Below are 10598 nucleotides of genomic sequence, written 5' to 3'. Positions count from 1 at the left end.
ACAACACAGAGATAAAACAAAGCATGCAGTTGCATTAAACACTGCAGAAATAAGAGAAAACACCTGCACCAAGTTCAGAACACAGCCTGCAGTACATTCTGCAGAGAGGAGGAAATTACTAAGGTTGACATGCTGCCTGCCAGAAACACAACTGTCATGGATGACAAGAAATAACTGAGCAACAGCTGTTCCTGAACATGCATGACACACCAACGGTCCCAACAGGCACTGCTGACACTAAAACAGATCCTAAGAGAGTCAGTCACTCAGAGGAAAACATGCTTCCCTCAATGATCAGCTTTACAGCCTTTATGCAGAACATTAGCAGTAGGCTAGGGCTAACCAGAAAATTAAAGTATTCSTATCACTTCCACTGCAGCAAAAGCTAAGCTCCCATAAAGAAGGAAGAAAGTTGCACTGTACCTGTCAATCAGCTGGTTATGAATAATGTCAAACAAAGTGTTCTATCAAGTATTGCACTGAACTGGTAACTTGACAGTAACACACATCAGCTGATCTGGCTTCCGGTAACATGCTTTGCTTTCAAAAGCTTAACTCTGCACAGATCAGAGGGTGCTGTACAAACTCACTGTCCCCAGAAGCAGAATGTACAAAGAACAGCTTTCCAAAGATACAGTATCAGGCTCTTCTCCTATCAGTAAGGCCAGTCACAGACTTTGCACAGTTCTGATCTACTACCATTTCGCCTCACATGCATTTATTTTTTAAAATAGGACAACAACAGTACAAGACTTTGCAAATCACTTATACAGTATCTAACCTGCTCAATGCATTCTGCAACATGCATACAAGTGTCTATATGAGAACACATACATGCACACCTTTTAGAGAGAGATCCTATTCAATCCTATACAGGTTTTTCTCTGAAACCAGCGGTGTGGAGATCACTGCCTGATGAGATGGGAAAGGTTCCTTTCTGCTTCCTGTACTCACCACAGCTACACRAGGCTGGTGATATTATCTGTAATGGTTGCCCATAACACCATTTCATTTKTTTATAGCTCTGCCAAGTACTAGAAGTTGAAGTTTGCTATGCCATTTAGCTACCTAGGATAGTAGTTCCTAAAGTTCGTTACAAGATATGCTCAACTTCCATTCCTAAACAGAAGAAAAAAAAAAAAAAAAAAACTTAAGTCTGTGTTGCCAAGATCCTGACATTCCCATCATTTAGACACCAAAAAAGGCACTAAGTCCTGCTCAAAGCAATGTGCAAGAGTTTAAACAAGCACTTACCATGGCTTAGTTAATTCAACATAACTAGTTGCTTCTTACTAACTTGTTCTTATATATTAATCTTCAACAAAAAGACCTAGCTGGGTTAACCAAAAGAAGTTACTCCCCCTGGAAGAAACATCTACATTTCTACAGAAAGGTAAGCATTACAGCTGGAGTAACTGATTTGAATGGAATGCAGTTCACCAAGATCATTTTTGAAATTTGGTTGACTGACTACATCTGCAGTGTCCTTTACCTCTGGACCCAGAGCTGCAATTTAATATCATGCAGCAATTCTGGGAAGCAAATGTTTTGTTGACAACATTCCTCTACCTTTACAAATCCGATTTTTCACTCTCAAAGCACATGTTCTAGCTCTGCAAGATGAATATATAAACACTAGAACATGACCATTACACAGCCAGTGAATAGAGACATTGAATCTACCTGTGAGATCAGGAAATAAATAAAAACAAGTACAGAAATAATAAACTGTCAAGAAAATAAATAAAGGGTTCTCCAGCATAACCAGTAGTATACCAGAAGTTCAATACACTGGAATTAAGTTGCCACCAAAGAACTAATGAATTAGCATTTTCATCAACTTTTTCACATGCCTAGAGAGGTTTTGCTGGACCTGTACCTCCACACCAAATTTTAAAACAAAGTAACACAGTAACTTTGTTAACTCCAAAGGAAAGAAAAAGAGAAGAGATGAAAGGAAAAACGGAAGTCAAGTGAGGCTTTCATTGCAGTAACTAATGAAAACTTTCTGTCAAATCTCACATAATTGAAATACTGCACAATTATTGCCAGAGGGAAGGAAAAGAAGGGGTAAATCACATGAACTCCKAAAAGATGCTCAATTTTCAGAATTTCACTTTAATAGGTCGAAAAGACACAAGCTCAATTTAATAGAAACAGTTTGGACAGAATTTAAAATTAGCTTGATGCAAAGGAAAATCTATTCATGGCCTCTTTAATCCATCTAGCAATAAAGAGCAACATTTTCATTAGTTTGCTATCTTGGATCTAGGATACAACTTTTGTCCAGAGGAAGAGACTCAAAAAGAGTCAGTAGAAGAGTAAATACATATTTTTAGAGCCAATATGAAGGCTATATAAGAACTAAAAAAACAATAGTCCTACAGCATGACTAGTAGAATAAGAGCCAATCCCATTTTTTCTTGAGTTGCCAGCTTATATAAAACATAGCAGTAGTACTTCAAGGGACAGAAATAAATAGCTTGAACTAGAAGATAAATATTCATGTGTTTTTGCTTCATATACATCTCCTCAAAGCATCAAACTGCAGTGTTTCATCTCTGAATGAAAGCTTCAGCAAGGATGAATCTTAATTGACTTATGAAATTAGGCTACCAACAACACTGGATCTAAAACATCTATAAAAATTTGCCAAGAAACCATTTTATTTGGCAACTTAGATACCTGCTTGTAATTATTACACACTTAAAATCTCTTCAACCAGAGAACAGCTGGCAGCATCCAGAAGAGAATTTTATTTATCCAGTTAGACATGTTTCTTACTCCAAAGCCTTAAGGTAATAACATCTTCTGCCAAGATGYCTTGGCAAGATTAAACTCACCCAACATCCACAGTAAGAGAAGTGTAACTTCCTTCTCTAAGCCTGTTAAACAGAGCGTAGAAAGGTTGAGTGAGGAGGACCAGCTGAAAACCTGGCCCACCTTCACCTTTCAATTTCTTTGAAGGCTGCAGCTATCCCTATTATAAAGCTTCACTGGAGTAGCTGGGAGTTAGTTAAATGTACCAGGGCCAGTTYTGAGTACCCCAAAGGTGAAGGATATGAGGCTGATAGCTTAGTTGAACTTATTTTTAAAGCACTTTAAACAATGGTGGCAGCAAACTGCACATCTGAAAGTTTAACTTTGAACACATCAGCCAAATAGATTTAATGGCAGATGGCATCATGTTCTGTTTTCTCAGGCCTACAGATTTTTGGTGATACTTCATAAGATTAGGGCCAACTGAGATGCCAGGATTCTGGTTTGTTACAGAGTTAAGGCTACAACACTTGTTTCTTTCTGCATCAGAACAAACTACAATAACTGTCCCACCTCCTGAGTGTGCCCCATCACAAGGCTCTTCAATCAGAACATGATTTATTGAACATGAAACCTGTATAGATGAAACTGGACCAAAAATACTCTTAGCAGTATAGTGATTAACCACATATGAAACTGATGGCTATTCCCAGTTTCACTCTGGCCACAGATTCTATTCTATGGACAAGGATGCTGACTTGCAGAACTGTTACCAAACCTAACAAAAAAAAAAAAAGTGAGGAAACTTGATTCCATCAAATTAGTATTTTCTGGTGCAAAACACTTAATTGAAATTCCCACAGAATTCTGTAATTGTTCTCCAACTTTTTAACACTACATCAATATTTGAGACATTTTCCCACTTGAGTGCATCTGGTACAATATTCTTTAAACTATGTAGCCTTCTCTTGGAAACCCTTTCATTGTCCACAATTGTAAAAGATCATAAAATTCTTTTTTTACATGCCTTCCATATCCATGACRCATAATGCCACACATGATCATGACTGATACACCAGTTCATTTCTAGCCGTACTGTTTAAAAAAAAAAAAATTAGTAAATCAGTACTGTCTTGTAAAACTTGTTGCTTCTTACTAGTTTCCTGAACATTTGTTTTACCATATTTCTAAGAGGGCAACGTGGGAAGTAATCAATAGCTCCAAGCACAGTAGCTTTGGACACAARCGTCAGCAGATATATAATTAACCATCTATGAACATTTATCTTTGAACCAAAACGTACTTTGAAGATACAATTAAGTATGCTTTAATATTTCTCATCATCATGTAAATATGATGTAAACAAGTTGATCATTGAAATTTAAGAATATGAAGACAATTATGGCATATAACTTCATTGGAGAAAATCACTAAAATAGTAAAAATGGTTACAGGTTTAGTTTATTGATTTTCCTACTCACAGGCACTTCTAAACATTTGTTTCTGTGCATCCATTCTCTCTTTGCTGGTATAGTTTTACATTTATTTTGTACAAAGTATCTCATAAATCATTTTCATGGAGACTCTGAACAATTATGATGATAATCATACTGCAAAAAAAGCCACAAGGACTATAACAGCTGACTAACCTAGTGCAAAGTACTACCATGTTAAACAACTCTATTTTTTTATGCCCACCACCAATTCCTCACGTACTCAAATCCTGCAGTACCAGCGCATGCAAACAGCTTATAGAACTGTTTCTTTGAAGCTATCAGACTATTAAGAGTTTTAAGATTATAAAAGCTATTTTAATTTTGGGGGTCTAAAGTCAGAGTTTCTGCTATGAGTTTCCTTTAAAGCTATGCTCATAACAGGTATCTTACGATAGCAGGATAAGAGTTCTCACCGTGCTTGCTGTTGTCAAGAACTAAAAAAAATGATAGAATTTGACTTCAAGCCAGGAAACTATCTCTATTTACTGCTCAATTTTAATAAAGACTCCACCTAGCCACCTGCTTCCTAATATTTATCCACTTTGATAATAAAAAGGCTGCAAAGCACTTATAATTATGTTTAAGACAAAATAAGACCATATAAATAAAAATTAGTTGTCTGCAACTCTGAATACAGGTAACGTTTTTGTTTTAGTATTGAACAACTGTTCAATAGTTTATTTTTTTCTGGTAAAGACTAAAAGAACACATGCATGTGGGAGAATATATATTCTTCCAACTAAGACCTCATTTTGTCTGGTAAACAAACATACTGCTAAACTAACCATTATAAATAGGCTGATGAGCTAACTTCTCAGTAGAGTTAACATTTTCTAATTCAGAGTTATTAAAAGGACTGTAGTTTTTGCTCAATTGCACCAACATATTGTAAGCAGCACAGTCTACACTGGCCTCTACCACTTCAATCGTCTGAGCTGGTTAGGTCTGAAGYGAGAGAAATGTGTGGGAACCACAGAGATATCTAGATTGCAGATGCTTACCATCTTAAAAGTTTCTATACTGTAATTACTTTAGAACTATCACTAGTACCAAAACCCAATGAGCTATAATAACAGATTCCTTTGGGGGCCCTAAAAAACTGACTCAGAAAAGTTCAAATAACACTAGTAAAATACAATGAAAYTATCAATTCATGAAAATGCATTTCTTGACAAATTTCATGAGCAGCCAAACTCCTTTGTAAGACCTCAAAGTTCCATAGCATACCAACAGCCACAATCCCTATCGCATCTAAATCTCCAATAATAACAACACAGCAAAGGAAGAGAACTCAAATAGGAATCCTGCCAATTAAGGTTGCTATTAAATCTAATACCAAGTATTGACATTATATGCCCAGTGCAATGTCCAATTTAAGTTTTGGACCGTAGAACCAAGGGGCCAAGACTAAAAGGTCCGCATGCACTTCTGCAGCTGCAGGCACAGTTCACCTTTTGCGTATCCTCTGCCAGACTTACAAACAATCGCAAGCAGACACTGCTATCCACCCTCCTGCATCTTCTGAATGAAGGGCAGCTGTAAATCACTAAAAATCTGGCTCTAAAAATTCTGTCAATAGAATTTTTGAAAAGTCATCTCAACTTTCTTGGCGGTACTAGACGATTAAATCATGTGCATAATAAAATATACTGAAATAATCTGAAGGATCTGTCTAGGCCAGAAAATTAATTTACAATTATAATGGTATAAAAATAGATTTAAAGTAAGCTTAGTCTATTCTTATATGCTATTGATCCTGAAAATTAAAACACTGTCTTGTGTACTGGATCAACAATATATTTTCAGAGTATACCTGCAACTAACTGTAAGCCACATCTGACACATTCTAAATATTTTGCTTCCGTACAGCTTTCTATTATGAGCCTTTCAGAATACAAAATAAATATTTAATTATGTCATCACACTTTCTTCTGCATAGTAAGTTAAAATTAGAGGCTTGAGATGATGTAATTTTTAATTCCAAGTTCTATAGTGGTCTACTGCATAAAAAAATAAAAAAGATATAAATCAATACAATGTATAACCTAGATTTTCTGCATCAGGAAGCACAAAGTCCCATATGTACCCAAGCGGCAGATAATGGATGACCAACTTTTCCATGGCTCTAATTTCCCATTTCATTCATCTAGAGGAAGATGCTCCTGTGACAAGCATACCGTTTACTTATTCAGACTTGGCAAAAATAGTCAAGATGTTCAGAACTCCATGTTTAAAGCATATTCTTTGTGGGCCTGATTTTGTGCATTTTGGAAAAAATATACAAGAAACAAACATGTTAGTTATTTCTAAAAGAATAGATTAAACAGCATTTCAAAACATGATACAAGTGTCACAGTCATTTCTGTTCAGAGATTATCTTCATGACTCAGGTGACAAAATCAATGTTGAGCGAAGGACAGGAAAAAAATGCCAACTTGTAAATGGAAGTTCTAGTTATCAAGTAGTATGATGTAACATTGCATTGTGCAAAAACAAATTATTTCAAATACCAAAATTAATGAATTATCTGCTTAAAGATTCAGAGTACTTACATGTGAAGCTTGCTTTCAAGCAAAAATCATCTGACTGGCAGTAAAAACAGTTTTTTAAAAATACAGAGTTATCAAAGCAAAAGAGCCTGATTGGTATGTTTTCCAACCAACACTAAAATAACAGAAAGCTAAGCTTTCCACCTTTGTTCTAGGTCAGCATGTGTGAAGTTCACACAGTAGAATTCAAAAGACGACTGAAAGAAATAACAGTTTCAATCACAAGACCTGTCAGCTTAAGCAAGAACCTATCACCAAAAGCAGTAACAGTTTTAAAATTCATTTAAAGAAAGCATCGAACAGTGAAAACTGCCCCCAGTGATCACAGTTATCAAAACAAATGCATTTACATAGAGGTTACCAAACATAGCTAACTACTTGCACCAGCCTTGATTTTCTTGTTTTTCAGCATCACATCAACCAAAACTTTTACTTTGACCTATCTAGTCTTCAACTACTTCCAGGCATAGAGTCTGTTATTTAATCATCATTTTCCATCTTTAACTTTTCTGTTTATAACATTATATTGGCATGGCCAAAGAGCCAGTTTTTTGAAAAAGCTGCATATTTATTCCTGGACAGCAGATGTCTCAGTGTTTTCTTTTCAGCACTCCTTGACATTATAAGTTCATTATGAGGTGCTCTTGGTGAAGGAAAACAACATTAAGAATCATTCCTGATCTTATCCTAGGTACCCCTCAACTCTCTGTCACATGGTCAAAAGAAAGCAGATCAGTCCCTTCAGATCTACCACCTGCTTTATACTCAGAACACTTTCATCTAACTAGCAATTGCTGCAAGCTCCCAATTTAATTTTACTTTGGGAACCCAAAGAGGCAACAATTAAAAAGTTTCCATTATACTACTAYAAAGTCATTTGCATAACTTGACAATCATTTTAAGAATAAGCTATGTTTACACTAAGTGAAAACATACCTAGGGAAAAATCACTGCTTGGAATTTCCCGTGCTTCCGTGCTAGTTTAGCCAGTTCTCCTACTTCCATCCCACAATATAGTGCTTTACGTTTGGAAGATGCCCAAATCACTGCTTCCAGAAATTGCCCTCAGGTTGTAGAAGTCCCACAACATACTAGTACAAAGTTTGTAAGATGATACACATTTGGTTGACCCCACATACCAACATGAATGTGGAGTTACTGAACTTTTGAAGGAAAAGTTGAAATTAAAAAGATGAATTATTTTTATTTTTTCTTACCTACATGGATAAGCTTGAAGAACGAAAACACTATGAGAACAGTGATACACTAATGCTAATCTACACTGCAGATCAGCTTCTCTTTTTCACTTTTACTTTTTGAAAGCTTAAATGAAGACTATGTATTTTAATTGAGAAAACTGGTAGTGAATGAAAGTAGTAAGCGCTTGCACTGAACACGCTTTTGCAGGTATTTCTGAGGGGAAAGGCAAGCCTATGGCAGACACAATAAACAGAAAGTGCTTTTGGGCACACATCTCAAATTCCACTCTGCAAGTGTTGTACAGTAACAAACCATTTCCTAGGGGAGTCCTGAGTCAAAACATACAGAGAGCACAAACAAGATTAATATTCAAATTAAATAAATGGCAACATAATTTATACCTTTGTTACCATGCAGAAGTTCTTGTGGCATGTTATTTTTAAAAAAAAGGCTTTTTTCCTGTTATTTTCCCCATCTTGCTTGTCTCCCTTTCAGGAGCTCTGTAAGAGAAACATTGAGTGGGTAACTGAAAAACAAAAAACAAACTGAAAGAAATCCTAACTGCTGTCTGTGCTTTAGCTGCGGCCTAAAAAGCCCCTTGAGGCTCCTGTATTACGCGGGAGCCAAGCTCAACACATCCGCCTTGGGAACTGGCTGTTACAGACATCTTCACTAAACTACCTGGATCCAAAAGCAACCAGAAGAGAAACTCCCTACGCTGGGATTCGCAGAGCCCAGCTGCCTCACAAGCCGCGCTCACCACACAAACCTCCTTCTGCCCGCTCTACCTTCCTCGTTGCCCGGTATGAGCCCCGCAGCTGACAGAGGGGTTTTGCTACAGAGGCCCGCGGTTGGGGGCATTCAAGGTCTGCCACCGTTGCTTTAAAAAATAATAAAAAAAATAAGGTGGGGGGAGCATAAATTCAAAACAACATGTTATTTATTCAGCTGTACAGGCCTACGCATCACAGAGCCCTGAGGAAACAACTCAGCAGGTCCGGGATCCTGCTTCTGCCAGGGAAAGGAGAGCAGCGCTCAGGTCAGCCGCGCTGCTCCAGCGCGACGGCCCCGGCGCGGGGGGCTCAGCCGGGCGGCAGCCGCCCTCCCCCGGCCGCGCCGCTCTCCGCCCCCGGCCGCACGGGCAGGACACCGCACAGCGAGCGGGGCTGGCGGGGCCCCCCTCGCCCCGGCGCGACGCCCTCCCCGGGGCGCCTGGGAGGGCAGCGGCTGACGGGGAGCCGTTAACGGCCGCCGCGCGTGGGGGAAGGGGGCCCGCGCGAGGCCCGGGCGGGGCCGGGGGAGGCGCTCCCGCCCTTCCCGCGGCCGGGGGGCGCCGCTGCGGCAGGTGGGGGGAGCCGAGCCCCCTCGGCGCAGCGGCGAGGCAGGGCCGGCGAGGCAGGGCCGGCGAGGCAGGGCAGCGCGCCGCGGGGGCCGGACCCCCCGCCACACCCGGGGCCGGCAGGCAGGCAGTTACCTGGCACCGCGCTCCCGCGACGGCCCCGCCGCAGCAACACCCCCCCCGCCCGGCACCGCTGACACCGAGGCGGAAGTGCGGCCTTCGCCGCGCCGGAGTGACGCGCCGCGCCGCCAATCACAGAGCGCGGCCGCGCCCCCCCGCCCCCGAAGCGGCTAATCAGCGCCTCCGGCCTCCCGCTCCGAGGCGGGGAGAATGCTAATGAGGCACCCCGCCCCACAGCCCCACGGCCGCGCCACCGCTGGGGAGAACGCCGGCCAATGGCGCGCGGGGGCGTGTCTATGCAGATKAGGGCGGGGACCAGGAGCCCCCGGGCCGGGGAGGCCGGCGCACGCCTCACCTGGGGCCGCCTTGAAGGGGACATTGAACCCTTCAGCCCACAGACACACGCCTTTGGGCTGTATTTTTACCAGCAGCGTGTKCTTTGTTTGGTACTTGTGTTGTCCTCCACCCTGAAAGGTGAGCTTGCCTCACCATAACCTTTGGAGGCTAGGGGCTCCTATTGGTCTGGCAGTTAAAAAATTTAATTTTTTCTGTTTTTAGGCACCTTTGCTTGCGGTCTGTGTGGTATTGGCCTGTCACCTCGTGGCAGGCACGTCCTGGTACACGAGGGTCACCTTGGAGGTTTATACATGCCTTACACTTTGCTATGCTGTGATAGAAATTAGGTATTTTTGTATTTTTTTTAATATTCCAATCAAGTTTGAGGCAAGTTGCATGTAGATTATAGCACATGTCACCACTAGGCCACTGGATGTAACATCTGGATTTTCAGGTCACGCGTTCATTCCCCCGTGTCCTGCCCGGGGGCTCCCAGAGCGAGTCCCATCAGCTGGCAAACACTAGCCGCATCCATGCCACGCACCCAGCCTGCACCAGGGCCGTGAGCTTGGCACGTGCCACGCGGGCGGCGCGCGAGCAGAGCGGCTCTGAGGAGCCTCTGGTGAGCCCGGCGGCCTCAGCCTGCAGGCACGACGTGGCGTTGGGCTGCGCCGCGTGGCAAGGATTTTGGTACATCCAGCATCGCAGTTGCAGTCGGTGCTACTGCTCTGAGCAGCCTATRGGGCAAAATCCCAGAGAAATGGCCAACAAAACCATGGGCTGGCAGCTCATGGGTTA

At 41.4% G+C, this 10598-nt stretch overlaps 1 protein-coding gene across 3 annotated transcripts in view; it reads right to left on the bottom strand.

The window, feature by feature from the left end:
- OSBPL2 (oxysterol binding protein like 2) overlaps nt 1-9551 on the bottom strand; it is a 42958-nt gene extending 33407 nt beyond the window's left edge. Inside the window, exons 1-2 of one of the 3 annotated variants that reach the window (XM_026079807.1) lie at nt 9480-9551; nt 8407-8505 (exon numbers count right to left, since the gene is read on the bottom strand). The gene's annotated coding sequence lies outside the window, so the exon portion shown is untranslated. Of the gene's footprint in view, nt 1-8406; nt 8506-8774; nt 8857-9479 lie in introns of those variants that run through there. The other 2 variants (XM_026079893.1, XM_026080062.1) reach the window with 2 other exon arrangements.
- Nucleotides 9552-10598: the final 1047 nt, after the last annotated feature.

This window comes from Apteryx rowi, unplaced genomic scaffold, assembly GCF_003343035.1.
Source record: "Apteryx rowi isolate R43461 unplaced genomic scaffold, aptRow1 scaffold_0, whole genome shotgun sequence".
Classification (NCBI taxonomy): domain Eukaryota; kingdom Metazoa; phylum Chordata; class Aves; order Apterygiformes; family Apterygidae; genus Apteryx; species Apteryx rowi.
The sequence above is the reverse complement of the archived record's forward strand: the minus strand, read 5'-3'. Positions and strand labels throughout refer to the sequence as shown.